Source organism: Mauremys reevesii, linkage group 10 (genome assembly GCF_016161935.1).
Source record: "Mauremys reevesii isolate NIE-2019 linkage group 10, ASM1616193v1, whole genome shotgun sequence".
In the NCBI taxonomy this organism is placed as follows: Eukaryota; Metazoa; Chordata; order Testudines; family Geoemydidae; genus Mauremys; species Mauremys reevesii.
In genome coordinates, this window is record NC_052632.1 from 41,319,232 (window position 1) to 41,346,197 (window position 26,966).

At 54.8% G+C, this 26,966-nt stretch overlaps 1 protein-coding gene across 4 annotated transcripts in view; it reads left to right on the plus strand.

Moving 5' to 3' along the window:
• The window catches only part of TERB2 (telomere repeat binding bouquet formation protein 2), a 40,970-nt gene extending 23,894 nt beyond the window's left edge, over positions 1 to 17,076 (plus strand). For 3 of the 4 annotated variants that reach the window (XM_039490865.1, XM_039490867.1, XM_039490868.1), the window contains exons 8-10: positions 10,637 to 10,741; positions 13,003 to 13,026; positions 16,910 to 17,076. The gene's annotated coding sequence lies outside the window, so the exon portion shown is untranslated. The remainder of the gene's footprint in view (positions 1 to 10,636; positions 10,742 to 13,002; positions 13,027 to 16,909) is intronic. The other variant, XM_039490866.1, reaches the window with a different exon arrangement.
• Positions 17,077 to 26,966: the final 9,890 nt, after the last annotated feature.

The following is a 26,966-nucleotide window of genomic DNA, read 5'->3' on the forward strand; positions in this document are numbered from 1 at the left end:
AACTGGTTAAAAGATAAGAAACAAAGGGTAGAAATAAATGGTTAGTTTTCAGAATGGAGAGAGGTAAATAGTGGTGTCTCCTATGATCTAGAAAAAGGAGTAAATAGTGAGATGGCAAAATTTGCAGATGATACAAAATGACTCAAGATAGTTAAGTCCAAAGCAGACTGCGAAGAGTTACAAAGAGATCTCACATAAATGGGTGACTGGGCAACAAAATGGCAGATGAAATTCATTGTTGATAAATGCAAAGTAATGCACATTGGAAAACATAATCCCAATTGGACATACAAAATGACAGGATCGGGGTCTAAATTAGCTGTAACCTCTCAAGAAAGAGATCTTGGAGTCACTGTGGACATTTCTCTTAAAACATTCACTCAACGTGCTGGGGCAGTCAAAGAAGCTAACAATGTTAGGAGCCACTAGGAAAGGGATAAATAATAAGACAGTAACGATCATAATGCCACTATATAAATCCATGGTATGCCCACACCTTGAATACTCAAAAAATGATATATTAGAAAAGGTAAAGAGAAGGGCAACAAAAATGATTAAGGGTATGGAACAGCTTCCGTTTGAGGAGAGAGTAAAAACACAGGGACTGTTCAGCTTGGAAAAGAGGCGACTGGGGGGATATGATCGACAGCTACAAAATCACGAATGGTGTGAAGAAGGTGAATAAGGAAGTGTTGTTTATCCCTTCACATAGCACAAGAAGCAGGGGGTAATGCAATAAAATTAATAAGCAGCAGGTTTCAAACATAAGGAAGTACTTCACACTATGTACAATCAACCTGTATAGCTCATTGCCAGGGGATGATGTGAAAGCTAAAAGTATAACCGGGTTCAAGAAAGAATTAGATACGATTCTGGAGGATAGGTCCATCGATGGCTATTGGCCAAGTTGGTCAGGAATGCCATCTCATGTTCTGGGTGTCTCTTAACTGCTGATTTCCAGATGCTGGGACTGGATGACAGGATGGATCACTTGATGATTACTTGTTCTGTTCATTCCCTTTGTAGCATCTGGCATTGGCCACTGTCAGAAGACAGGATACTGAGCTAGAAGGACCATTGGTCTGACCTACCATGGCCGTTCTTATGTCCTGTCAAGGGGATAGTTCACTGTCAGTGATTCTCCTTTCAGTAAGGGAGAGTTGCTGCTAAATACAATGGGCCAAATTTTGCCCTATGGCACTAGTGTGGCTCGCCAGTCTCCACTGGGGTGTATGTGTGTAACTGAGGACAGAATTTGCCTTTCCTGTATTTAGTAAAAGGAGGGGGTTAAAATTATATACATACACAAACTGAATATGGGGAGCCCCTCACTTTCACTATCAAACCTTCAAAAATAACTCAGGCTAACCCAGAGTGCCTGTAACTATTATTTCTTCTTCGAGTGATTGTTCATGTCCATTACACATTTGGTGTGTGCGCACCGTGTGCACAGACATCGGAAACTTTTTCCTTAGCGGTGCCTGTGGGGCCGGCAGGGGAGCCCCTGCCAGAGCGGCGCCTCATGTTGGTACATATATATCCCTGCCGACCTGACCCTCCCTCCTTCTTACCCTCCGTTGCGGCATTGGAACAGCTCTCCATCTCTGGCCTGAGAGTGTCCCTTAGCATTGTTATCAGTAGTTAATAGTTAGCAGTAGTTAGCACTTCTCAATAGTGATAGTTAAGCTTCCTTTGTTCTAGGTGTTTGGAAGCTCTTCCAACACCAGCCCTGGGCTGCGGGGCATGCTGTAGGCCCAAGGCTTTAAGGCTTGTGCCATGTATTGCAAGCCTATGCCTATTAGTGATCCCTACGACTCCTGTCTCCGTTGCCTGGGGGAATCAAATCAGACGGAGCGCTGCAAGATCTGTAAGGCCTTTAAGCTGATGACTAAGAAAGAGAAAGACTTTTGTCTCAAGCAGCTGTTCGTGGAGGCTGCGCTGCAACCTTCGGCCTCGGACCATCCGACCTCAGCACCGGCGTCCTCGGTGTGGAGTGCCCCAGCATTAGTTCGCGATCCGGCACCGGTGGGGCACTGCAAGCAACAGGACAGGCCATGGCACAGTTCGACCTCACCGGCCTGGTCGAAGGCCCAGCCTAAGACCCGAGGGCTCTCCCTGCATAAGAAGGCGGCACAGCCAAGGGAACCGAGCACGCAAAAGGGCATTGCTGCCCCAGCAAATATCCTGGCAATGGTGGCTCTGACACCTAAGAGCCCACTGAGCCCCGGGCTAAGCGCCTCAAGTGCAGAGGAAGGGCTGGGGGAGCTCATAGAACAGCCCTCCACACTGGACACCTTTGAGGTGGCAAAGGACCTCATTAAATTGTCCACGACGAGCCCCCTCCCTGCCAAGGAGAAGCCTCTGGCACCGTCACCAAGACTGCCATCTAGAGGCAAACCGGCAATGGAACACCCGTCGAGGTCACCATCCTGGCACCGCTCCCAGCGTCAGTCCCGGTCGAGCTCAGCCTCGGTGGACTCCCAGTTGCCCCTGATTCAGTGAGCCTCAAGGGCACTAGACCCCAGCCAACACATGGCACCGGTTTCGCCAGTGCACCACTCCCCAGCACCGTTGCTGGGCCGGCACCGAGGTATTGCAAGGCCGAAGTCCCCGGGCCCGACCACAAGCCATCGATCCCGGGCCCGAGAATACCGGTACTGGTCGATGAGGCGCCGTTCCCCAGCCCCGCAGCTACACTGATCCACGGCATCGCCCTGGCCTTCAAGGTCAGCGTCCTCAGAATCCGAGGTGGACTCGGGCTGCTCCAGCTATGCCTGCAGGGCACTGGCTAGCAGCAAGCCCCAAACCCCGTGGCACCCACAATGGGGCCCGCCAGGGCAGTGGCCCTTTTGGACACCATGGGCCAACAACCAGCAGCAAGGGCCCCCTCCAGAGCCTCAAGATCTGGCTACTCAGGGCATCGGTCCCGGTCCCCGCACAGATGCCCTTCTGCACCTAAGGAGGCCACGGTTTCCAGGCCACCAGACGCTTCTCCGGAACACAGGAGAGTGGAAGTGGCACCGAGCCTGGTGCCGTCCCAGATGCAGTGAGGCAGGCAGGCCCCAGATGAGCCTCGCCATGCGAGGAGGTGCAAGAAGGGCTAGAGGACGAGACACAGAAGGCCCTAACCTCTTTGTCCTCCCCGGACGAAGTTGTGGCGGGCACGGTGGTATCGGGACCTCCCCCGATCGACCACAGGGTGCACCAGGAGCTGCTCCACAGGATAACCCAGAACTTGGGCCTGCAGGAGGAGGAGGCGGTAGAGCAGGAGGATCCTATGGTGGACATCTTAAGCCCTGAGGCCCCCTCCAGAATCGTGCTCCCGCTTATAAAGACAATCCAGTCAAACTATAAGACGGTCTGGCAAACTCCAGCCTCCAGCGCGCCAGCAGCAAAGGGCATAGAGAGGAAATACTTTGCCCCTTCCAAGGGTTATGACTTCCTCTTCTGTCACATGGCCCCCTGTTCACTGGTCATCTCCGCGGTCAGCGAATGTGAATGACATGGGCAACAAGCCCCAGCTCCCAAGGCCAAGGAGGCAAAACATCTAGACCTATTCGTCAGAAAGGTCTAGGGTGACCAGACAGCAAGTGTGAAAAATCGGGACAGAGGGTAGGGGATAATAGGAGACTATATAAGAAAAAAACCCAAAAATCGGGACTGTCCCTATAAAATTGGGACATCTGGTCACCCTAGAAAGGTCTGTTCTTCTGGGGGCCTTCAATTGAGGATTGCGAATCAGCAGGCGATCCTGAATAGACATAATTTTAATTCCTGGGCAGCAGTTTCCAAATTTAAGGACTCCTTACCCCAGGGCTCTCAGCCTGAGTTCATGGCCCTCGTGGATGAAGGGAAGGTGGTAGCCAAAACCTCTCTGCAGGCCTCTCTCAACACGGCGGATGCTGCAGCCAGAACAGTCGCCTCAGGACCCAGCACGCCAAGAGCGTGCTTGGGGCAGCATGCCGCGGGGGGCGCTCTGCCAGTCGCCTGGAGGGTGTCAGGCGGCTCCAGTGGACCTCCCGCGCGGAGGGTCCGCTGGTCCCGCGGCTTTGGAGGAGCATCCGCAGGCACGTCTGCAGGAGGTCCACCGGAGCCGCGGGACTGGCGACCGGCAGAGCGCCCCCCGCGGCGTGCCGCCGTGCTTGGGGCGGCGAAATTGCTAGAGCTGCCCCTGGTCGCTTCAGGCCTTCCGTCAGGGGTCCAAAATACCCTTCAAGACCTTCCATTCGAAGGGTCCGGCCTCTTCTTGGAGCAAATGGATGCCAGGCGGCATAGCCTTAAAGACTCCTGGGCAACCCTTAAGTCATTGGGAATGCACACCACAGCTAGGCAGAGGAAACCCTTCAAGCCCCAGCCGCAATACTAACCTTGCCCTAGGCAGGAGCCATACCGTAGGAGAGGCAGAGACAATAGGTGTAGGAGGAACAACACGCCTAGCCAGGGCCAGGGCAAGCCGCAACCTGGCAATAAACAAGGGTTTTGAAGGTGCGCTCGAGGACAGTGCACCGAACCACTTACTGGATTCTTCCCTATGTTTCCTGAACCGCTTGTCCCGCTTCTACCGTGCATGGTCCCATATAACATTGGACTGTTGGGTCCTATGCACAGTGAAAGTGGGATACACGCTTCGGTTCTCCTCCTCCCCTCCCTGTCCCTCTTCAGGGACCCCTCTCACGAGCAGGTACAGATGCTCCTCAAGGTGGGGTATGTGGAAGAGCACCCTCGGGACCTAAGGGGAAAGGGGTTTTACTCCCGTTATTTCCTTATCCCCAAAGCAAAGGGGGGTCTTCGACCCATTTTAGACCTGCGCGGACTCAACAAATTCTTAGTCAAGATCCTCTTCCACATGGTCTCCCATGGCTCTATTATCCCATCCCTGGATCCGGGGGATTGGTACGCTGCCCTCGATATGAAAGATGCATACTTTCACGCCACCATTCATCCCACTCACCGGTGGTTCCTGCGGTTCACCATAAATCAGCACCATTACCAGTTTATGGTCCTACCCTTTGGCCTGGCGACGGCCCCACATGTGTTCACAAAATGCACGTCAGTAGTAGCAGCCCTTCTTTGCAAAAGAAAAATACGATTATACCCGTACTTAGTTGACTGGCTCCTCACAGGTCGGTCCAAGGAGAAGGTCCACTCCCACGTGACGATGGCACTGGATGTATTCCACAGGCTAAGTCTCCTAGTCAATGTGCCCAAGTCCTCCCTGATACCCGCACAGAGGCTGGAGTTCTTCGGGGCAGTCCTGGACTTGGTACAGGCACGAGTGAGCCTCCCGGAATCCAGATTTCTGGCCATCCAGTATGCCATAGACTCAATGCTGAGGTTCCCCACGGCCAGATGCTGCCTGCAGCTCGTAGGACACATGGCGGTGTGCACCCATGTGGTCAAACACGCTCGACTGCGTCTCAGGACTTCGCAGTTGTGGCTAGCCCAGTCGTATTGCCCTGGCAGAGACCCCTTGGACCTTGTAGTGACAGTCCCTGCCCAGGTATTGGACTCCCTGCACTGGTGGCTCAGTCAGCAGGTAGTTTGCGAAGGGATCCCCTTGGCTGCACCGCAGCCCACTCTGACCTCAGCTGGGGAGCACACTTGGGGGACCTACGGACACAGGGCTTGCGTCCAGGTACGAAATGATGCTCCACATCAACGTAAAGGAGCTCAGGGCGGTTGCCTAGCCTGACAGACCTTTCACGCTACTTTAGAAGGAAACAGCATGACAGTTCTGACAGAGAACACCACCGCCATGTTCTATATAAACAAGCAGGGCAGAGCCCGTTCATCTCCCCTCTGCCAAGAGGCCCTTCTCCTATGGGACTTTTGTATAGCCCACTCAGTGCACCTTGTAGCATCATACCTTCTGGGGGAATGAAATGAGCTGGCGGACCACCTCAGCAGGTTGTGCCAATGCACGAATGGATGATGAGATCGGATATCCTGCATTCGATCTTCCAGAAGTGGGGTTTTCCCCAAATGGACCTCTTTGCCATGAAGGACAACAGTCAAGGCCCGCAGTTTTTTCTTTCCAAAACCACAGTCCGGGCTCGGTTGCAGATGTCTTCATGATCCCTTGGAGCGGGAATCTGAAGTACGCCTTTACACAACTTCCGCTCATCCACAGAGTCCTCCTCAAGGTTCGCAGGAACAAAGCGGCGAGGATTCTCATTGCACTGGCTTGGCCCCACCAACATTGGTTTACGACTTCGCTGGACCTGTCAGTGGCCACCCCGATTGTCCTGCCCCTGCACCGAGATCTCATCATGCAGGACCGTGGGTGCCTGCTCCACCCGAACCTGCTATCACTACATCTAATGGCGTGGAAACTCTCTGTGGTTGAACGCTATGGAGAATCAGTGCTCCCTTCAGATGGGACAAATTCTTGGTAGTAGGAAGCCTTCCACTAAGGCGACATACCTCACTAAGTGGAAGAGGTTCTCCTGCTGGTGCGAACCAAAGCACATACAGCCTCTACAGGCCTCTGTTCCAGTCATACTGGAATACCTACTGCACCTCAAAAATAAAGGTCTCGCCCCCTCCTCAATTAGAGTGCATCTGGCTGCAATTTCAGCATTCCATCCGGGGGAGTCTGGGCATTCGGTGTTTTCCAACCCCATGGTAGTCCGGTTCTTTAAGGGACTGGAGAGGGTGTTTCCTTACTCTTCCCCCACCGGTCCCTCCCTGGAACCTTTAACCTGGTCCTGACCAAACTCATGGGACCCCCTTTCGAGCTCCTAGCCTCTTGCTCTTCACTCACCTCTCCTGGCAGGTGGCGTTTTTGGTGGCCATTACATCTGCAAGGAGGGTGTCAGAACTGAGGGCCCTCACTTGGGAGCCCCCTTATACAGTTTTTTTTTTATAAGGGCAAGGTCCAACTTAGGCCACACCCTAAATTCCTCCCTAAAGTAATTTCGCAATTTCATATGGGACAGGACATTTGTTTGCCAGTGTTCTTTCCCAGACCACACATGGAGCCGAGTCACCGTAGCCCACATACTCTAGATGTCTGTAGCGCCATGGCGTTCTATCTGGAGCAAACTAGACCTTTCTGCAAGTCAACGCAGTTGTTCATCACCATGCGGAGAGAATGAAAGGGCTTCCAGTCTCTGCGCAACGGATTTCATCGTGGATTGTGGATTCATCCGTGCGTGCTATGAGCTCGCCAAGGTGCCAGCCCCGGCAATCACGGCCCACTCGACTAGGGCTCAAGCATCCTCGACAGCTTTCCTGGCACACGTTCCGCTCCAGGAGATCTGTAGAGCAGCCACCTGGTCGTCGGTGCACACATTCACAGCCCACCACGCAGTCCATCAACAGGCCAGAGAGGACGAGGCAGTTGGCAGGGCTGTGCTTCAATCAATTGTTCCATGACTTCTACCCGCCTCCTATGGTAAGCTTGTGAGTCACCTAATGTGTAATGGACGTGAACAATCACTCGAAGAAGAAAAACGGTTACCTACCTTTTTGTAACTGTTGTTCTTCGAGATGTGTTGTTCACGTCCATTACACTTCCCACCCTCCTTCCCCTCTGTTGGAGTCACTGGCAAGAAGGAACTGAGGGAGGGTCAGGTCGGCAGGGGTATATATATGCACCAGCATGAGGCTCCGCTCTGGCGAGGGCTCCCCTGCCAGCCTGACGGGAGCCGCTAAGGGGAAAAGTTTCCAACGTCCGTGCACGTGGCGAGTGCACACCTAATGTGTAATAGACGTGAACAACACATCTCAAAGAACAACAGTTAGGAAAAGGTAGGTAACCATTTTTTATTGTACTTTGGCTCCCTCTGGTGGACATAGTTAGCACTGAAGATGGCAGCAGAGGTTAAAACTGGACCTGTGTTTCATAAATCTTATCACACCCTCAACATTTTTATCTTTTCTTCTCACCCTTTCAGGACTTCCATTGTATTTATTTATTCTGGGAAAACCTCTTTCATTGAGACTGTATGTATGTGTTAAGCTTGGTAAACCCTAACTTTTATTAACATAGACTACACACTTCAGAACATTAAATAGCTTGTTGATCTACCACCTCTTGTGTAGGGTGAATCTCTGGTTTTAGAGTTCAGAGAGGCTGGTTACCATGACTTAATTGTCTTGGGGGGAATTTTCAAAATCACCTTTGTAATTTAGGAGCACAAATCTCACTGACTTTTATTGGTCACTTAGGTGCTTTTTGAAAATCCCACCCTAAATGAGATAACTTCATTTATCTCATTTCCTTTGGAGCTAAGTTGAGCCACTATATTTTTTCCATTCAGGCAGAGGTTCGGCAGTAGATGCCTTGGAGTTTGTTCAGTGTCATTTTTCTTGTGGCCTTCTATCTACTGTACTGTATGGCTTGGACATGTCTACTCCCATTTTTCCACCTTAATGGACTGGAGGAAGGGCTGGGTTTCCCTAACTCTGCTGTTGCCCTTCCATGTGTTTGTCCCTTTCAGATCCACCCATATCTAGATTAGGCCCAATTTTCCAAGCATGTAAGTGGGGATGTTTCATAGAGGGTTTGTATTATAACAGTCAGACATTTATACTTATCGTTATGAAAGAGCCCAAAGCCCTCTGTGTCTGATTCTGATCCCACTTATATCAGTTTTACAATGAACAAGTACTGATCAGCCTTTGGACTAATAAAGGTGCTTTCAGTTAAAGTGTCGACTCCTGAACCTTATTGGGGTAGACAGGACACCCCAGGGATGCACTGGAAAATCCCAGCAGTCAGAGCTGGGATGTCAGGCAAGATGGACTGTGGGCTGACCCAGTATGGCTGTTCTTATGTGTATGCTCTTATCCGGACTTGCTGCGCTGATCTGCAGTTAACAGGTCTTGTACCATCTTTGTCACAAACCACCATGGTACAGGTGTGGTGACACTGTGCAGTTAGAGAAAGGAACAGAAAATAAAGCATTGTCTTGTTTCAAGCTCTACGAAGTCAGCTGGGTGGGTGGTGTGACTGGAGAGCCCATAGCTCTGATCTGGCAAGACACATCTAGCTACTGCACAAGGAAGTAGTTAGAGCAACCAGAGCATCATCCAATAACTAGATTAGCCTTTGCCTGTAACTACCTCCCCCAGACACAGCAAATAAACTAGGGTGTCAAGGGCAGTACTGGAGGCCATCTGGGCCCAATCAGGTTCCCCTGGGGTGACATCAGGTGTTTCTTTCGCAGGGTTGAGATCCAGCTAGAGCGCCCAGGGCATGTCTGAGACCCTATGATGGGGGGCATGACACTGGTCATGGGTCTCTTTGGTGACATCAAGAGCCCCTAGTGGGAGGCAAGGGATGCCTAGCTCCCTGTCTGGCTAGCTGTGTGTTGTCTGCCTCATGCTCTGTGCCCATTTGCAGACCGAGCCAGGTGCCAGGCAAAAGATTGCAAAATGTCCAAGAGAGAAAAGCTACATGAAAAAAACACTCAGCAGGGGTTTGCTTGCTTATGATTGACAGCAATGGAAGGAACTGGTATAGCTTGGGGAGGAAGGGAGATCTTTCACCTAGAAGCCAAGCTGCCAGTGTGCATGTCTTCTGAAAGGAGGGTCCCAGCCAGCTTGGCAGTACAGTGCTGTGAGAAGGATTTTTTGGGTGAGAACTATCTTATCAGCCAAAAAGGTAACTTGCTAAGCAAGTCTAGGCTCTAGGATGGGTGTTATGATTTTATGTTGGATGTAACCATTTGTTGCCAGCATATCTACGTACTATTACATGAATCTCTGGGCTTTGTTAAATAACAGTATCCTTGAAGTGCCGTGAGTTAAATGGAGTTGGGAGCTGAGTTGGAACTGGTAAACCACAGGCTCACTGCTTCTTTGGAAGCTGCTGACTGGTGACTGCAGCAAGTGTCCAGTAGCTCAGGGGCGGGACGTTCCTGAGAAGGCTTGGGGGGTTGAAGCGTGCCTATCGCTAACTGCAGAGTGACAACTGGGTCCGTGAGGCCAAGATGGCAGGGCTTGTGTTAGCCATGGCCAGCGGGGTTGACAGGCACAGACAAGGCTCCTCATGCTAAGGACAAGTGGTAGCGAGGTGCCTGCCACCCTGGGTATTCTGGGAAAGTCACAGGGATGCCACCTGCTCCCTGTCCCTCTGCGTCTGCACTGCCTCACTGTGTGCTCCAGTGTGGTCCTCCTTCCATTCCACATCCTCCTCCTTGTTGGGCAATCCTGTGCGGTCCCTGTCCCCTCCCCTTGCGATCCCACAGGGTCCATGTCCCCTCCCCCCTCCCCAGGTGATCCCACGCAGTCCCTGTCCCCTCCCCCTCTCTGGGCAATCCCGTGTGGGCCCCATCTTCCCTGCCCATCTCTGTCTCTCTCTCCCCATGCAGGTCACTCATCCATCACTTTATGTCCCCAGCATAAGAATTCCTTGCCCAGCACCACAGACTGAGGAGGGACAAGGTTGTTTCCCAGCTCCAGGGCCTCAATAGCCCAGTTAAGAGCTACTTCTGGCTTTAGTGCTCTTGCATCACTGGAGCTGGGTGGGTGATGGGAACGTTCCCCTGTCTGGGGGCTGACTCAGGGCTGGGGCTATTTTCCCTGCGGTATTTTTGAATGCTAGTAAATATGGGGGTTTGGGTTGGGCCCCGAGAAAGGTTTGAGCCAGTTCCTTGGGACAAAAGCCAACATTCATTGTGTGTCACAGTAGCATCTACAGGCTCCCCAGACAATGTGCGAGGAGCGAGAGAGCTTGATGACAAGACCAAGGAAAGCGGAGATGTGATGGCTGCACATCAGATCCCTGAAGCTGGTGAGTGGGATCCATCGTCAGCCCTTGTAGCAAATGGGCTACACATATCCCTACCTGAGTTTGCCCCCAGGTGTACAGACTCACAGGGGGGCCACGGGGGGGGGGCAGTATATAATGAGTCAGGTTCACAGACACGTGCCAGCTGCTCCAAGGACACACAGCAGCCATAACTAAGCTAAATCAGCTGGCTAAACCCCATGTCCCCCAGGGGAACTTTACTGAGCCCAGATGGCCTCTGGTGCTGCCCCTGAGGCACTAGTTTATTTGCTGTTTCTGGGGAAAAACCTGGGTGCAGCTGAATGATTATTTATTATAATCTGGGGCAGAGAGTTACAGGAAAAGGCTAGTGTTCCATTTCCGCTAATCACTTCCTCATGCAGCAGCTAGAAGCTTCTAGCCAGATCAGCGTGACAGGCTCTCAGGTCAGAGCACCCACTCAGTTGCAGGTTGAAACAAGGTAACGCGTTACTTGTTCTGTTCGGTTCCTTTTTCTAACAGTGCAGCGTCACTATGCACGTACCTTGGCGGTTCTGTGGCAGGACTGGTACCAGATTTGTTAACTGCCGATCAGCACAGGAAATCCAGATGGCGTTAACCTTTTCCCATTAACAACTATCTGACTTTGGCTCATATTGCTGCGTGCGTGCGTGCGTGTGTGTGTGTGTGTGTGTTCGTTCTCCCCTCCTTGCACCGTCCAGTCTGCACTGATTTGCAGCCAGATGCACTAACACAGGGGTGGGCAAACTATGCCCCGTGGGCTGGATCCGGCCCTCGAGCTCACACTGCGGAGCGGGGCCTGAGGCTTGTCCTGCTCCAGCCAGGGCATAGGGTCAGGGGCCGCACAACGCAGCTCCCAGAAGGCGCGCCATGCTGCCGCGCTCCAGCAAGCGACAGGCAGGCAGGGGGGCCTTTGTGGGAGGGAGGGTGGAGGAGAGGAGGGGTTCAGCAGGCAGTGGGGGTGGAGGAGGGGAGCTATGCGGTGGGGTTCTCGAGGAGGAAAGGGTGGAATGACAGGCAGGGGGCCGTTGGGGGAGGAGAAGTGGTGCATAGGAGGGACATGGCAGGCGTCGGGGGCAGGGGGGGAGGGACCCAGCAGAGGGTCTTGGGCAGGGCCGTCCTTACCCATACACAAAGTATGCAGCCGCATAGGCACCAGGAAATGTGGGGCACCAAATTTCCTGGTGCCTGCGCAGCTGCGTGCTGCTCCAGCCCCTGCTCCGCCTCTTCCCCAGGGCCCCCACCCCTCCTCCGCCCCCAGCCCTGCCCCCACTCCCCAGAGCTCTGCAGCTGGTGAGTGCTGGGGGGTGGTGCCCCCTTGCCCCCCAACCTCCCCCCCCAGACTAGCACCACACCCCCACCCTCAAGGGATGGCCCTGGTCTTGGGGGCGGGAGGGGTGGAATGACTAAGAGAGCAGCAAGGGAGGGACCCAAGCATGGGCGGGCCTGGGGTGGAGTGTGGGTGGCGCGTTGGGGGAGGAGGCCGAATGGAGGCAGAGCCTTGGCACGGAGCAGGGGCCAGGGCCATGGTCCAGGCGCCAAGGGAGCGGTTCGGCATTTGAACAGCTTTCCCGAATGCCAGAGCCATGTACCGTTCATGCCGTCACACACTGAGTAAATATGAATTAACCACAAGAAGAAATCCCATAATTAAATAAGATGATACGCCACATTGCACAGACACAATTTAACTGAGGGGGAGGAACGTGCCTGATGGGAACAAAGCGAGCATAGCAGGGCTGAGCATCTGCCCATAGCATCTATGATCCACGCACTCCTCACGCTGTGCAATAGTCCAGCACCTCTTGACATAGCTGCCTAGCAGGATCTGGGGCAGCTATTGGGAGATAGGGATGCAGGTTCATCTGTGGAGCCAGCTCCTTGTTCCTTTTGGCTGTGGGTGCAGCGAGCTGGGGTCAATTGTGGCTGTCCCTGTGTGACCTGGGGCGAGGCACTTCATCTCTGTGCCTCAGCTCCCCTGTGGGAATGTTGTGAGGGTGCTGCGCTGCCTTTCAGGGGTGGGAGGTGACTCCAGGTGGGTCAGGGAGAGGCTCAGATGCTGGGGGAATGGGAGCAGGAGCAGATGCCGCCCAGTGTTCAGGACAGAGCTAGCTCAAGTGTAGGTGGTTGGTTACAAAGCCACCTTCCAGCCAGGAGCCACAGCAGTGTCCTTGCCCTTCTATCCCCTGCAGTGCCATATGTCCCCTGCTCTGTCTCACCCTCCCCTCCCAGTTTCATCCTGAGCTCTGTTTTTGTTTTCACAGATGGGCGGCATTTTTTCATCTGAGGTGAGTGCAGCATGGTTTCTTCCCCCCGCCCTCCCCGCTGCAGGCCAGAGCCAGCACCGACTCTGCTTCACAGGCTCTATTGTCACGCCAGCCATGTGTGGGCAGGGACAACTTCTGGTTAAGGCAGTGTCTGGCATGCAGGAGAACAGGGATCGGCATCATGGAGTCTCTCTGGGCCTCAAGCTGTAAAATGGGGTAACAAGTCTGCCTTTGTTTGTTGGCTAATTAGATTGTAAATTCCCCAGGGCAGAGACTAGCTCTAACCATGTGTATGGAGAGCAGCTATCACTGCGGGGCCTGATCTTAGGGAGCCTGTAGGTGCTACTGTAACACACACAATATTTAGCCCACAAATGCTAGAACCCCCCCCCCCCCACACACACACACACACATGCACATACAGAGGAAGTATTACTGAGTATGGCTACCAGATTACTGTGTCCATCGTCCTCAGGGAAATGAAATCAACATCAAAAACGTAAGTGCCTAAGGGACCAAGGAGCACAAACCCCAGGGCCTTTCCCCAGGCACTTCAGGCTAGATTCACAAAAGGGACTTGGACTCGGCCCTGCGACACCTAACTGCTGGGGATCTGCTGGGCCTGAGTTAGGTGCTCAGGCTCCCCAGATAACACACAAGGAGGGTTAGGCTCCTAAGACAGGGATTCTCAGACAGTGAGTGGGGAGTTGCTCAGGAGTGACATGCAGGGGAAAGGGGTGAGGCTGCAGGGCCAGATCCATAGTGTACTTAGGTGCCTGAATGACAGGCTGGAGGGAGGCCCCGCCCTTTGCCCGGGATTCTCCCCCATGACCCCTCTCTGCAGTTAGAAACCGAAGCCAGGTCAGCCCTTTCTCAGAAAGAACCAGAGAGGGGCGCACACGTCCATTACAGCCCATGGGCTGGTGGTTAGGGCACTCACATGGGTTCAAGTCCTCACTTCAAATCAGGCAGAGCAGGGATTCAAATCTGGCCTGCCCACATGCCAGGTGAGTGCCCCAGCTACTGGGTAGACTGACATACATGCAGCCAAGCCAGCTTCCAAAATTCCCAGTCTGTTCGACACCAGCTCTCTTTTGTGAGGAGCCCGAACCAGTAAGTGTGGGGCAGAAGAACACCTGCTTTGAGAATTCCACTGGTGAGCCAGAGCTCTGGGTAGCAGGGCAGTGTCAGGATGTAAGGGCCTCTGCACATGCCCCAGATGGCAGCTGAGTGGGGGTGCTGTGAATGTCAGGGCGCCTGGCTGTTGGAGATAGGTGCCTAAGTCCCTTTGTAAATCCAGGGGCTAGGCCACAGGGCTCCTGGGAATCCCACCCACCAGCTCTTCCTACCCAATCAAAGGGAATGACCAGAAGCCTCACACACTCTCTGATCCCCTTTCAGCACATCATGGACATGCTCCTAGGAGCACTAGAAATGTTGGGCTGGAAGGGACATGGCGAAGTCATCTGGTCCAGCCCCCTGCACACAGGCAGGCCCAAGTCAGCCTAGAACATCCCTGACAGAGGTTTGTCTGACCTGATCTTAAAAACTGCCAATGACGGAGATTCCACAACCTCCCTTAGAGTTAGAAAGCTTTTCCTAATATCTAATATAAATCTCCCTTGCTGCAGATTAAGCCCATTACTTCTCGTCCTACCTTCTCTGGACGTGGAGAGCAATTGATCATCCTAGTCTTTAGAGCTGCCTTAGCATGTTTGATGACTTATTAGGTTTTTTCCCACAATCGTCTTCTCTCGAGACTAAACATGCCCAGGGTATTTTTAACCTTTTGTGATAGGTCTGGTTTTTCTAAGCCTTTAAGCATTTTTCTGCTGACTCCTTTGGGTGCTCACCAATTTGGCCACATTTTTCTTAAAGTGTGGCACTTAGAACTGGACAACATAGTCCAGCTGAGGCTTCACCAGTGCTGAGCAGAATGGGACAATTACCTCCCATGTCTTACATATGACATTGATGTTAATACACCCCAGAATTATCTTAGCCTTTTCCACAATTGCATCACAATATTGGCTCATATTCAGTTTGTAATCCAATACAACTCCCAGATCCTTTCCAGCAGTACTGCTGCCTAGCCAGTTATTTCTAATTTTGTAGTTGTGAATTTGATTTTTCCTTCCTAAGTGTAGTACTTTCAACTTGTCTTTATTGAATTTCATCTCGTTGATTTCAGATCAATGCTCCAATTTGTCCAGGTCCTTTTGAATTCTAACCTTTTTCTCCAAAGTGCTTCCATCCCATGCTACTATGGTGCCTTCCCATAAATTTCATAAGCATAATCTCCACTTTGTTATATTGACTAGTACTGGACCCAGGACAGACTCGCCTGAGCGACCCCACTAGACACATCCTCCACTTTGACAGCGAACCATTGATCACTACGCTTTGAGGGAAGTTTGTCAATCAGTTGTGCACCCACTTTACAGTAATTTCATCTAGACCACATTGCCCCACTTAGAGCACTCAGGGCATAAATAGGTTTTTGCGCCACGGATGGTTCCTTGCTCATTTGCAGGGTACGTGTTAGCCAGGCTGAAACGTGGCCAGCCTTTCATGGCATCACACAGGCACCAAACAGCTCTAAGGCAGCAGCATCTACAGGAGTCACAAGGACAAACATTTCCACAGAGCCCAAGAAACACTCCCTAAACAAACCAAACCACATCACACCCTGGTGTAAATCAATGTCGCTCCACTGTGCTGTGCAGATTTCCACCAAAATGTGGGCCCGATTCGCCCAGCCTAGAACCTTGCACAGTCACTTGTGCAAGGTGCATGTGAAGCCCAACCATTCTGAGCGGATAGTGTTTTACATCCATTTTGCACAAGTGTATGTGATGATACAGGGTGTAGGCAGTGGTGAGCTTGAGCCGGTTCGCACCAGTTCGCGCGATCTGGTGGTTAAATTTAGCAGCCCTTTTAGAACCGGTTTTTCCAGCAGTTCTATAAGGGCTGCTAAATTTAACAAAAGCTCTGGCCCAAGCTCACTTCCCCCTCCTCTCCTGCTCCGCCCCTTTGTCCTCCCCCGCCCCTGCTTCCCGCGAATCAGATGTTCGTGGGAAGCCTGAACAGGCAGGCAGGTAAGCTGGGCCGGGGAAGGAGGTCTGGCTGGGCTCCTGCTCCGGGTCCGGGTCCGGCCGGGCGGCACGGCGCGGCGGGGCTCCTGCCGTCCCGGGGTCCGGGCGGTGCGGCGGGGGCTGGGCTCCTGCCGCCCCGGGGTCCGGGCGGCGCGCGGTGGGGGCTGGGCTCCTGCCGCCCCGGGGTCCGGGCGGCGCGGCGGGGTCCGGGCGGGGCGCGGCGGGGGCTCGGCTCCTGCTGCCCCGGGGTCCGGGTCCGGGTCCGGCCCAGCGGCGCGGCTCAGCTCCAGCCCCAGCCCAGCTGGGCCCCCATCTCCAGGCAGCAAGGTAAGGGGAGTAGGGAGGGGGTGTTGGAAGAGGGCAGGGGAGTTGAGGGGGGTGGACTAGTGTTGGAGCAATCAGAGGGCAGGGAACAAAGGGATTGAATGGGGGCAAGGGTCGGGGGGGCAGTCAGAAAGGAGCAGGGGTTGGATGGGGCGGTGGGGGGGCAGTTAGGGGTAAGGATTCCAGGGACAGTTAAGGGACAGAGAGAAGGGGTGGTTGGATGGAGTGTAGGTGTCCCAGGGTGCCATCAGGAATGAGAGAAGGGGTTGGATGGGGTAGCAAGGGGCAGTCAGGGGACAGGGAAGGGGGGTGGATGGGACAGGAGTTGGTGGGGGCATGACCCCTCATGGGGTGAGGAGGAGGGAACCGGTTGTTAATATTTTGGCAGCTCATCACTGGGTGTAGGGCAGTGAGGCACCAGGCCCTGGATGTCTGATACATGAGGAGTTGAAGGAAAGTATAACCCAGATGGTTTATACACAAAGGTGGCTCTGAAAAAGCTGGAGAACGAGGAGGCAGAGAAGAAGAGACAGCATGAGAGGGAAGAGAAACAAAGACAGTGCGCGGAGGAAGAGAAGAAGAGACAGCATGAGGACCGGGACAGAGAACGACAGCACAAGGAACGCATGCACCAGAGAGAGCTTGAAGACAAGGCCAAAGAAAGAGAGCTTGAAGACAAGGCCAAAGAAAGAGAGGTCCGGCGACAGATGCAAGAGAGGGAATATGAGGAGCAAGAGAAGAAGAGGAAGCACGAGAAGATCATCACACAACTGCAGAACAGAAACCTGGAGTTGGTGAGTAGCAGCCCCAACAGAATTCCATCATCATCCCTTGTAACAAATGAGGCTACACAGATCCCTATCTGAGTTTGCCCCCAGGTGTGGGGTCTGGCGACCCTTGGAGACTGAGGGGAGTGAAGGGGGCAATATATGTGAGTCAGGTTCACAGGCACGCTCTAATGACACAAAGCAGCCATAACTCTGCTCAACTGGCCAGCTAAACTGTGTTTAGAGGCACTTTGCGACACCACAGCGGTACAGCCCAGCTGGGGTGTGTCTGATGGACACGCTATGAAATTACAGCCAAAGAGCGCAAGCCAAGTGGAGGACCATCCATTTAAAGAGTGGCCTTTGCAGTTTGGTACCACTGCACAGGCACATTTACCAGCCTGGCTTGGATAATCATTTCGTGCCAGCTCCCGCCCTGGTTCTGCAGGGCCCCCATGATAAAATGTCAGTGGGATGTGCCCTGGGCCAACGCGTCATGGGATAAAGAGAAAAGTGGGAGGGTCTGAGAAGGAGGAATATGGGGCATCCAGAACCCATGCAAAAATGGCCAAACCATTGAAGACATTTCCTTCCATGTCCTGGACAAAGAGATTAAATAACATTGAACCAAGACCAGATCCCAGTGGGACCCCCACTGGAAACACCTCCGAGGATGATGATTCCTGAGTGACAAGTACTTTCTGAGGTTCTGTTAGCCAGTTTTTAAGCCATTTATTGGGTGCTACAATGTTTTTGTGTAATGCTGATTTTTTTAATAAGAATGTCATGCAGTGCTAAGTCAAATGTCCAAAGTTCACATATACGACTTTGCCTGGGAGCAATGTCAGGCCAGCTGGGCTATAGTTACCCGCATCATCCCATTTACCCGATTAAAATATTGGCAGAACATTAGCTTTTTTCCAGCCCTCCAGATCTTCCTGTGTTCCAACGTCCAGGTGCTGCTCTGGACTAGGATGGCCACTCTTGGCCAGACTCCCTGGTGATGGGCACAGTAAGAGCCTAGATACGCAGGAGGAACAGTGGTGGGGGTGGGGATGAGAGGGAATGATACTTCACAGTATGATGTGCCTTCTCCAAAGACCTGATTGCACCTTTCAACTCTAGAGGGTGTAAGTGGCCAAACTTACATCCCCTGCTCCCTCTTTGCAGCAAGCCCATAGCCCCAACTAAAACGGTTGCTGCCCCAGCCCTAGTGTCCATCTCAGATCCCCCCAGACCAGTCAGTGATCTCTCTCTCTTCCACACAGCGCATTCTCCGCCTAACTGGTCTCTCATCCAGTAAGAATTCCCCACAGCGCATTCTTTTCCAAGATGATCGCTCATCAATCACACGCCCCACTATGCCTGATGACAGCAGTGACGTTAATGACGATGATTATGTTGACGACTATACTGAACTATACACTGTTCTTAACCCTTCTGAATGGAGGGATTCCCAGCTGTGACGCCCAGTGTATTATCACCTAACCTGCCCAGCACCAAGGATATAGTCCATTTCTCCTCTCACCTTCCCTTTCCCTTTGCACTAATGGAATGCTTTTCCCACCCAGGGGTTTATTTCTGACTTTTCTGAGTCCTAGTTATTGGCAGTGCTAATAAAGACATAAACAACAGAATGTTGCGAGTGCTTCTTATGGGCCTAATCCTGCTCCCCCGGATGTCAATGGCACAACTCTGATGTTGGGAGGACAGGCCTGCTGTGCTTATTCTGGCCAGACATTAGCCCCTCCACACTCAAGACTCATAGCATTTAAGGCCAGAAGGCCCCATTAGAGTAATCGAGTCTGGCCTCCCTCATAAGCCAGGCAGAGACTCTCACCCAGTGATTCCTGAATTGACATGATAGTGTCTGGTTGAGCTTGAGTAGATCTTTTAGAAACACACCTGGTCTTCCTTTACAGCCTGCCAGGACGTCCCTGGTAAGTGGTTCCAATGGCTAACTGCCCTCGTGTTTAAACATTCGCACCTTACTGCCAGTCTGAATTTGTCTAGCTTCAGATTCCAGACATTGGCTCTTGTTCCGCCTTTGTTAGATCAATGAGCCTTCTCTGAGCAGAAATCTTCTCTAGGTACCTGTAAGGCCATGATCAAGTCACCTCTTTGACTTCAGATGCTCAGTCTAGTTAGTTTTCCAAGAGGAGATAAAGGCAGCGTTTGCAACTATTGACTCATTCTTTCAAGTCTTTGCTGAACCCTTTCCAATTTTTCTAACCGCCTTTTTGAGGTTTGGACACCAGAGCTGACACCAGACTTGGTCTCTCCAATGCTGCATGCAGAGGTCATGCTACCGCCCCACTCCTGGAAGCCATCCATCGTGAGCCCAGTTCTACTTTCTCCTAACCTACAACTTCACCAAAACTTAACTAACCCAGCGAGTGTCCACATCCATAAGTGCCCTGCGTCAAGGGAATCAGAGCCTTCCCAAAATTGGGGGGGCTGGGAGCCCTCACCCCGCTCCTCCTCTTCCCCTGGAGGCCCCACTCCTGGCCAAGCTGGAAGCCAGAGGAGGGCCAGGGAGTCCATCCAGCGCCCCCCCGGAGTGGGCTGAAAGCAGCCCCTGTGTGTCCCTGCTCCCCAGGGCAGGTGGAGGGACCCAGGCTCCACACAGCTGCCTGGCCATCCCTGATGCTGGCCTGGCTGGGGTGTGGGGGCCTAAGGGAGGGGCAGGGGCCACCCATCCACTTTCAAAAAGTGGGAGAACTATGGACCTCCTAGCCCCGCAAAGTTCCAGCACCACTTTCCTGCATCACAGTAATAGGGCTAGCTGTGCCTCTGTCCCCTTCTGGCTTCACTGAGTGCACCCCTCTGGTGCCAGGCGTCTGGCACTATCTATGTAGGGAGAGAATCAATTGAGTCTTCCATTCTTAGACCAGTCCCTGAGCTACAGCACCCAGCAGATCACCTGTGCTTACCCAGCAGGTCTGCCTGAGTCCAGCCCCTGCGGTTCTTCCTTTTGGGCATTGGCTGCTCACTACTCAGCAGCCTGGTGAACCAAAGGCGGGTTTATTTGGATGGTAGGAACAAACCATGCTGAGAACAAGGCTTGTAAAACAGCCGTCTAAGTCCAGGGCTCACCACCTCCCAGGGTAGCTGCGGCAGGCCTAGCTTCTTCAGACATGCTCAGTGGGTGCGTGTCTCTCTGCTTAGGTCCCCTCAAACAACCCCCACCCCTAGAACGAGTCCATTTTAAACCCTATTCCCTGAGCAGTGGCTGTGCTGGAGCCATTCTTTCCCTTCTTGCTTGTTTTTGCCCTGAGAGCTAACCCCAACTAACCCAATTAGCCAGACAGGAACCCCCACTAGCCAGGTCAGGCTGCAGTGTTCCGAACAGCTCCAGCTCGGCCCATACACTACCCCGCAGGCAGGGCCGGATTAACTGTTTGTGGGCCCAGCGCCAAACATATTTGTGCCCCCCCGGGGAATAATTGCAAAAGGGGCCAGGGGCAAAAGCACAGTGGGGCAGGAGCTAGGAGCAAGAGAGGGGCCAGGGGTAAACTGCAAGCGCAGCAGGGCTGGGAAGGGAGAAAACAGAACCCCCCCCCCGCCCACATAGAGCAGGTACCTACCTGGTTCTAGCCCATTCTTTGCAGTGAGCTGCCCCTCCTCTTCCAGCCCTCTGGGGTGGGTGTTGGGAGTGAGAGGAGTGGAGGCTAATGTGGTTACTCCTATAACCGGACATTTAGTTTCCAGTCAGCACTGCTAACCGGACACCCAGGTCCTGTTTTCTACTGGAGTTTCCAGTCTAAAACTGGATACCTGGCAACAGGGCTGCCAGAAAAGCCGGGGGGCGGGGGGGGGAAGGAGGGGCAAGCAAGCATGTTTAAGTGGGTGTGGGGGGAAGCAAGTGGTGGGTGGGCTAGGGAGTGGAGAGGAGCTAGTGGGCAGGGCCATGTCTGCTGTACTGCCCAGGTAGGTTGGAGACGGGATCAGTCGAGACAGTAGCCCCAGCCCAGGTGACGTGACAGCCAGTGGTGGATTTAGAATTAGTGGGGCCCCCCGGCCCTGTGCTCAGCTTCATTTTGGGGTCCCTCCTTGGGACCTAGCCAAGAAAAAGAAAATTCTCTCTTATCTCCCCCTGTTTTTCATTTTTTTTTTCATCCTCCTCCTATAAGTAATAGCAAGTAAATGAAAATAAAGTGAGGTACCTTGATTGTTCTTGAGTCTAACTTATTTTTCCACAGACCACTTGAAAATTGTGGAGGGTCTCAACGGACCACTTAATGATCCGTCCAAATATTGTTTGTACCATTAGCTAACGTAAAGCGCTTTGGATAAGAGCGTTTTGTAAAAAAACTTTGGGGTGCGGGGTCTGGCTAGGAGATAGGGGGCTCAGGGTTGGGGCAGGAGAGTGGGGTGTGGAGCGCTTACCTGGGGCAGCTCCTGTTAGGGGTGCAGGTGGGAATGTGTGTGTGGGGGTGCAGAAGTCAGAGCAGGGGGCTGTGGGTGTGTGAGGGGGCGGGAGTCAGGGCAGGGGACTGGGTGTGTGTGAGGGGGTGCAGGGGCTGCGGGGTGGAGTCAGGGCTGGGGATGTGAGGGGTGCAGGGCTCGGCAGGGGCTGGGTGTGTGTGAGGAGTGCAGGGGCTGGGGTGGGGATGGAGTCAGGGCAGGGGCTGGGGTGTGGGGTGCAGGGGACTGGGTGGGGGCAGGGCAGGGGTGTGTGAAGGGGCAGGGGACAGGTCTGGGGGCTGTGGAGGTGTGCGGGGTCAGGGCTGGGGGCTGTGGGGGAGTGCAGGGGACAGGGCAGAGGGCTGGGGGTGTGGGCTGGGGTCATGGGGGTGCTCATGCAGGGGGCCATTCTGGATTGTGATTGGCTGGGATCCTTCCCCAGCCAGCTGATTTCCAATAGATGGTTTCTCCATCTGTGTCCTGGAGTCTGGAATGTGCCCATGGGATCACGAACTGATCTGGAGCCACAGCTGGGTGTTCACGGCCTCTCCGAGAGGCTGGGGCCTATCAGGGCCACGCCGCGTCGGACGGGAAGGAAACTCCTCAGCGAGGCTACGAAGGGCCTGGCTCTGGGACTGGCTGGGCCTGGGCCAGGCTGGCTCCTCCTGCTGCAAGGCATGGGGAGAATGGGCCGAGCGTTGGGAGCAGCACGAGGCCCTGGGACTGGGGGCATGGACGCCAGGGTCCTAGCTCATGGGATATGCAGGGACCCAGCCTGGGCCAAGCAGGACACTGCCCAGTTTTAGCTGTGGCCTGAGTGTTAGTGACACACTCCGGTCACTCGGTGCTCATGGGACAGGGCAGGGGGCTCTGCTTGCACCCCAGAAGTAGCCAGAACCTCCAGCAACGTCCACTGGGGCATCGAGCCAAACCTGTGACAGGCCAAGCAGCCCAGCCCCCGGGGGCAGGTCGGCATCCAAAGCAAGCTGCCCATTGGCCTGAGTCACCTGCAGAGCCCCCCCGCCCCAGCTACTTGGTGGCACATTTCCAACTCAGCTCTGGGGGTGCAGTCAGGGCAATGCGCTCAGCTCTTGGCAATGGGAAGACGGCACTGCACGGGGGGAGGGACAGCCCCAGGCTCCTCGGGGGTGAGGGAGAGACAGAATGGTAGCCTGATACCCCTGAGGCAGGGGACATTGCAGGGGAGGAGTGGTGGCTCTGGGCCCCTTGAGGGGTGCCTGGGGGTGTGGTTCTTTCTTTTGCCTACCTCACCTGGCGCTCCTGCAGCAGGTAGCCATTGAGGTCCATCTCCAGCAGCCGCGGGGTGATCACCAGTGGGCTTGGCTGCGCCAAGTCCTGCTCTGGCCAAGCCCCGCTGCCCCCCAGTGCCGGGAAGCTCCACAGCTTGGGGGGCCCTGCCTCCCTTGGGCCGTGCAGCTGGAGACCCCGCATGGCCAGGGGGCTGCTCAGTTCCTGCAGTCAGACACAGGCACCTCATTGCTGCTCCAGGGCAGAGAGCTTCCCGCCTCTCCCTTCGCCCCCGTGGAAGGGCTGTGGCAGGGGGACCCAGTGAGGAACAACTGGGGCAGAGAAGGCCGGAGGGCAGACAGGGGAGCTGTAGCCTCTTGAGTCTGCCAGTTCCATCCTGTGTGGGCAACACTGTCTCTCCCTCTGGGCTCTGTGTCTCTGCCCCATGCCTGGATCTGGGGGAGCAACACTGAACTCCTGCACTTACTCCAGAGATGAATGTGGCCCAGCCAGGCCAGTGGCAATGCAGGCAGCACCCTCCCCCTAGGGGCAGAGGGACCCCAAACCCTCGATGTGCACAGGCTGCGCTGGGCCCCCCCAGGGCGAGGAACCTCTCTGGGGTAGCCCACTGATAGCCCTAGTCCCTCCAGACATCGCCCAGCCTAGTCCTGGGCGGGGGGGGCCAGGACCCTACCTGTCCCATCGGCACTGGCACCAGCATCTTGGGAGCGGGTTGGGGCCGAGCGTCGCTCCTTCCAGGAGGGGTTAGTGTGGTCGGCCTGGAGCAGACGGGAAAAAGCACCGGGGAGGCTGTCAGGAGGGGAGGGGGCTGGGGGATGATCCAGGTGCCCAGACCTACCCACCTCCCAGGGGGCAGCAATGGGGGGAGGGTTGAAGGAAAATGGGGAGAGATCTCAAGGGAGGCTGGAACAAGAGGGACCCCGGGGGGTTGGTTTGGAAGTGGGAGCTGCCCAGAGGAGGACGGTGGGCAGGACGAGGGCCCACAGCTGCCCCACTCCCTGCTGCCAGAGCCAGCAATGCCAACAGACAGGGGGATCCCTTGGGCCGATCCCTGCCCTGCCCCCCATCTGGGTGTGAGTGGGCATTACCGGCAAGCCCACGGCAGCACAGGCTGGATCAGGAACAGCCCCGAACGCTCCTCCACATGCCCCAGTGTCTCGCTGAGCAGCTCTGCCAGCTGCAGCTGCCTTGCCCAGCTGTGTCGCCGCTCGCCCCGCCAGCGCTGGAGCCTCTGCCAGGGACACGGAGGAAACCGAAGTGGGGTGAGTGTGGAGAGCACGGAGTGCCAACATCCCAACCACCCAGCATGCTCCCAGCCCATGCAGACACACACTGCCAGCACCCTCACGCTCCAAAGGGACCCCCCAGCTCATCCACGCCCTGCTAGCTGCCTCTGGCCACAGACCCACTGACCCACCCGCTCAGAGCAAAGCGCCTCTGGGCTTCAGCCAGGGAGCGAAGGGATTGGGGCTGCAGAGCTGTCCCAGCCAGCCCTACCTGCTGCCTCAGTGCTCGGAGTCGCCCCAGCACACTCTGCGCCTTCACGTAGCCACAACTGCCCTGAAGTTGCTCCAAGGTTTCTTCTGCCTCCTTCATGCGGACATGAGCTAGGTAACCCCTCACCAGGCCCTCGAACCTCTGGCGGCGAAGCCATCGGAAGCCCCCCATCAGCAGGCTGGCGTCCTGCGGGGAAAGATGGCCCCTGAACAGAGCACCACTGCCGCCAGGCATGGCCCTGTTGTCTCTACACTGGGGTTCCCGGGGACTCCATTACACCCTCCCTATGGTCTGCAGTAGACCCCAGTAGTCAGCTCAGATGCTGTTCTAGGCGGCCCACCCAGGAATCATGGCAGAGCCCTCATGGGCTAAATGTAGCTTGGCCTTCTCCGGAGCCGGGTGAGGCACAGGGCTCATTTCCTGCTTGAAGGCAGCATGGGTCTAGTGGCCAGAGCACAGGGCAGGGAGTGGAAACTGCCATGGACTCCTGGGGTGGCCTCGCTGTACCTCAGTTTCTCCATCTATAAAATGTGAATCCCGGGACTCATGTGTCTCCCTGGAGGCGTGAGGATTTGGAAGGTATTTGGAGACGCTCTGATGAAAGGGCCGAGACACATTCTAGACTGGCCTCTCTGAGCTGATGGGCCCCACTCACTCATCTGCCATTTGGTGCAATGCCATTGACCCAGGGCAGGGAGCTGCCCGGAGAGATTATCACGCTCAGATCTGAGTGTGAGCAGTTTGACATTCCTCCTCCCCCCTATTTAAATGGTGGGCATCTCCGGCCACCCCATCTCCCAGATGAAGGGAAAATGCCCCTCCCGTTGCCAATGGTTAGAGGCCGTGAGCGAAAGCAGCTCAGTGCCATGCAGGAAGCAGAGGGATGCCAGGGGAGGTGCCAGCAGGTGATTCCAGCCATTCCTCCAGGCTTGGCTGGTGTCTCAAAGCAGGCTCACCTACCTGATACAGGCCCCATGGCACCCGGCCTCTGCATACGCCTTGGTTCAGCACCTGTCTGTTGTGCTGCTCATCCTGCTGAGTAAACAGGACCCTGGGGACTCTCCTCTGGGCCCCGGCACTGCCAGGCTCGGACCTGGGACTCAGCCCCCCTCCTGCGCTCATCAGCTGGCCTTGGGTTAGCTGGACAAGAACGGCAGGAGACGGTTAACCCCAGGACTGGCTCTAGGCACCAGCAAACCGAGCATGTGGTTGGGGTGGCACAATTCCAGCCACCTTTTTTTTTTTGCTTTGGCAGTTGCGCTCTTGGAGGTTGTTATTTTTTTTGCTTGGGGCGGCAAAAAACCTAGAGCCAGCCCTGGTTAGCCCCCGGGCCTAGTTCCCCCAGCAGGGTGTGCGCAGCTCCACTGCAGCCAATGGTGAACCACCACACGGGGGCGCTCTTCCCTCCACCAGCGCTGAGCCATGCCCCGGGACATGCACTGGAGCGCCCATCCTGAGCACAAGAGCTGGCCAGCTAGTGACCAACAGGCATCGCTAGCTGTGTGGCTGCCTCTGCGGCTGGACACTCAGAGACCTGGGGGTGGATGCTGGGTGTTCATACCCCCACTGCTCATCGCAGCTTGAGAGGCGTCATGCCACCTCAGCTCCCTGCATTGACGCACGCCAAGGGCAGCTCAGCCAGTCCAAGGCCTGTACTGCCCAGCCCGGCCTCCCAAGCTCCCTTACCGGGACAGCATGGGAGCTGTGCCCTCCTACAGGGCGCTGGTCCAGAGCCAATGGGCTGAAATGAAGGGGAGAAAGATCTGGGTAAGCAGTGAGGCACCTGGTCCCACGGAGCACTGGGGAGCTGGACTTTGTGCCCGGCAGCAGGGAGCTCGGAAACTGAGACGACGCCCCCCCAACCACTTACCCTGCTCCACCCAGGGCAATGCCTTTTCCCAGGGCTGGCGCCGCAGCTCCCCCTTGATCTGACATCACGTCCTGCGGCTGGAGCAGCATCTTGTCATTATCGTTTATACCTTCAAGCAAGCTGTAAAAAACTGAAAGCCGCAGAAGCTGATCTTGTCTGTTGCTCTCCCTCCATCCCCAGGCCTGCAGGAGGGGCCCATTTGTACAGCAGCTGGGCAGTTGTGCCAGGTCCAGGTTGTAAAAGCAGCGAATACACAGCTAGTGATCCAGAGCTATCAGAGATGCCCTAGGATATTCCGAGGTATCTCGGTTTTGTGACACCCGGAAAGTGGAACATTGTGCTTGGTGCTGTACGGAGTCGGCTGTGTTTCTACAGCCCCAGCGCAATGCGCCCTAAGTATCACCATACCAGGATCATTAACACTAAGTCCCCATGGCAACAGTGTCTTGGTGCCGTGAGTTAAGGTTGGGCAGGTCACCCAGGGGAGTGAATCCTAAAGCAAGATGCTCGCATGAGAGAGCCCAGGGCTGAATGTGCAGCATCCAAATGCAGGCAGCAGCAGCACCAGGCGGGAGGGATCTCAGAGCATAGTCAGCTGCTCTGGAGACCGCACCCAGTGCCGTAGAGCCCTGGGGCAGCCTTGCCATGCCGGGCTGAGAGTCTCAGGCCCGGCGAGTCCCATACCTAGGGTAGCGTTCCCAAGCAGCGTGTGGATTTCAGCTCCTGCTGCGT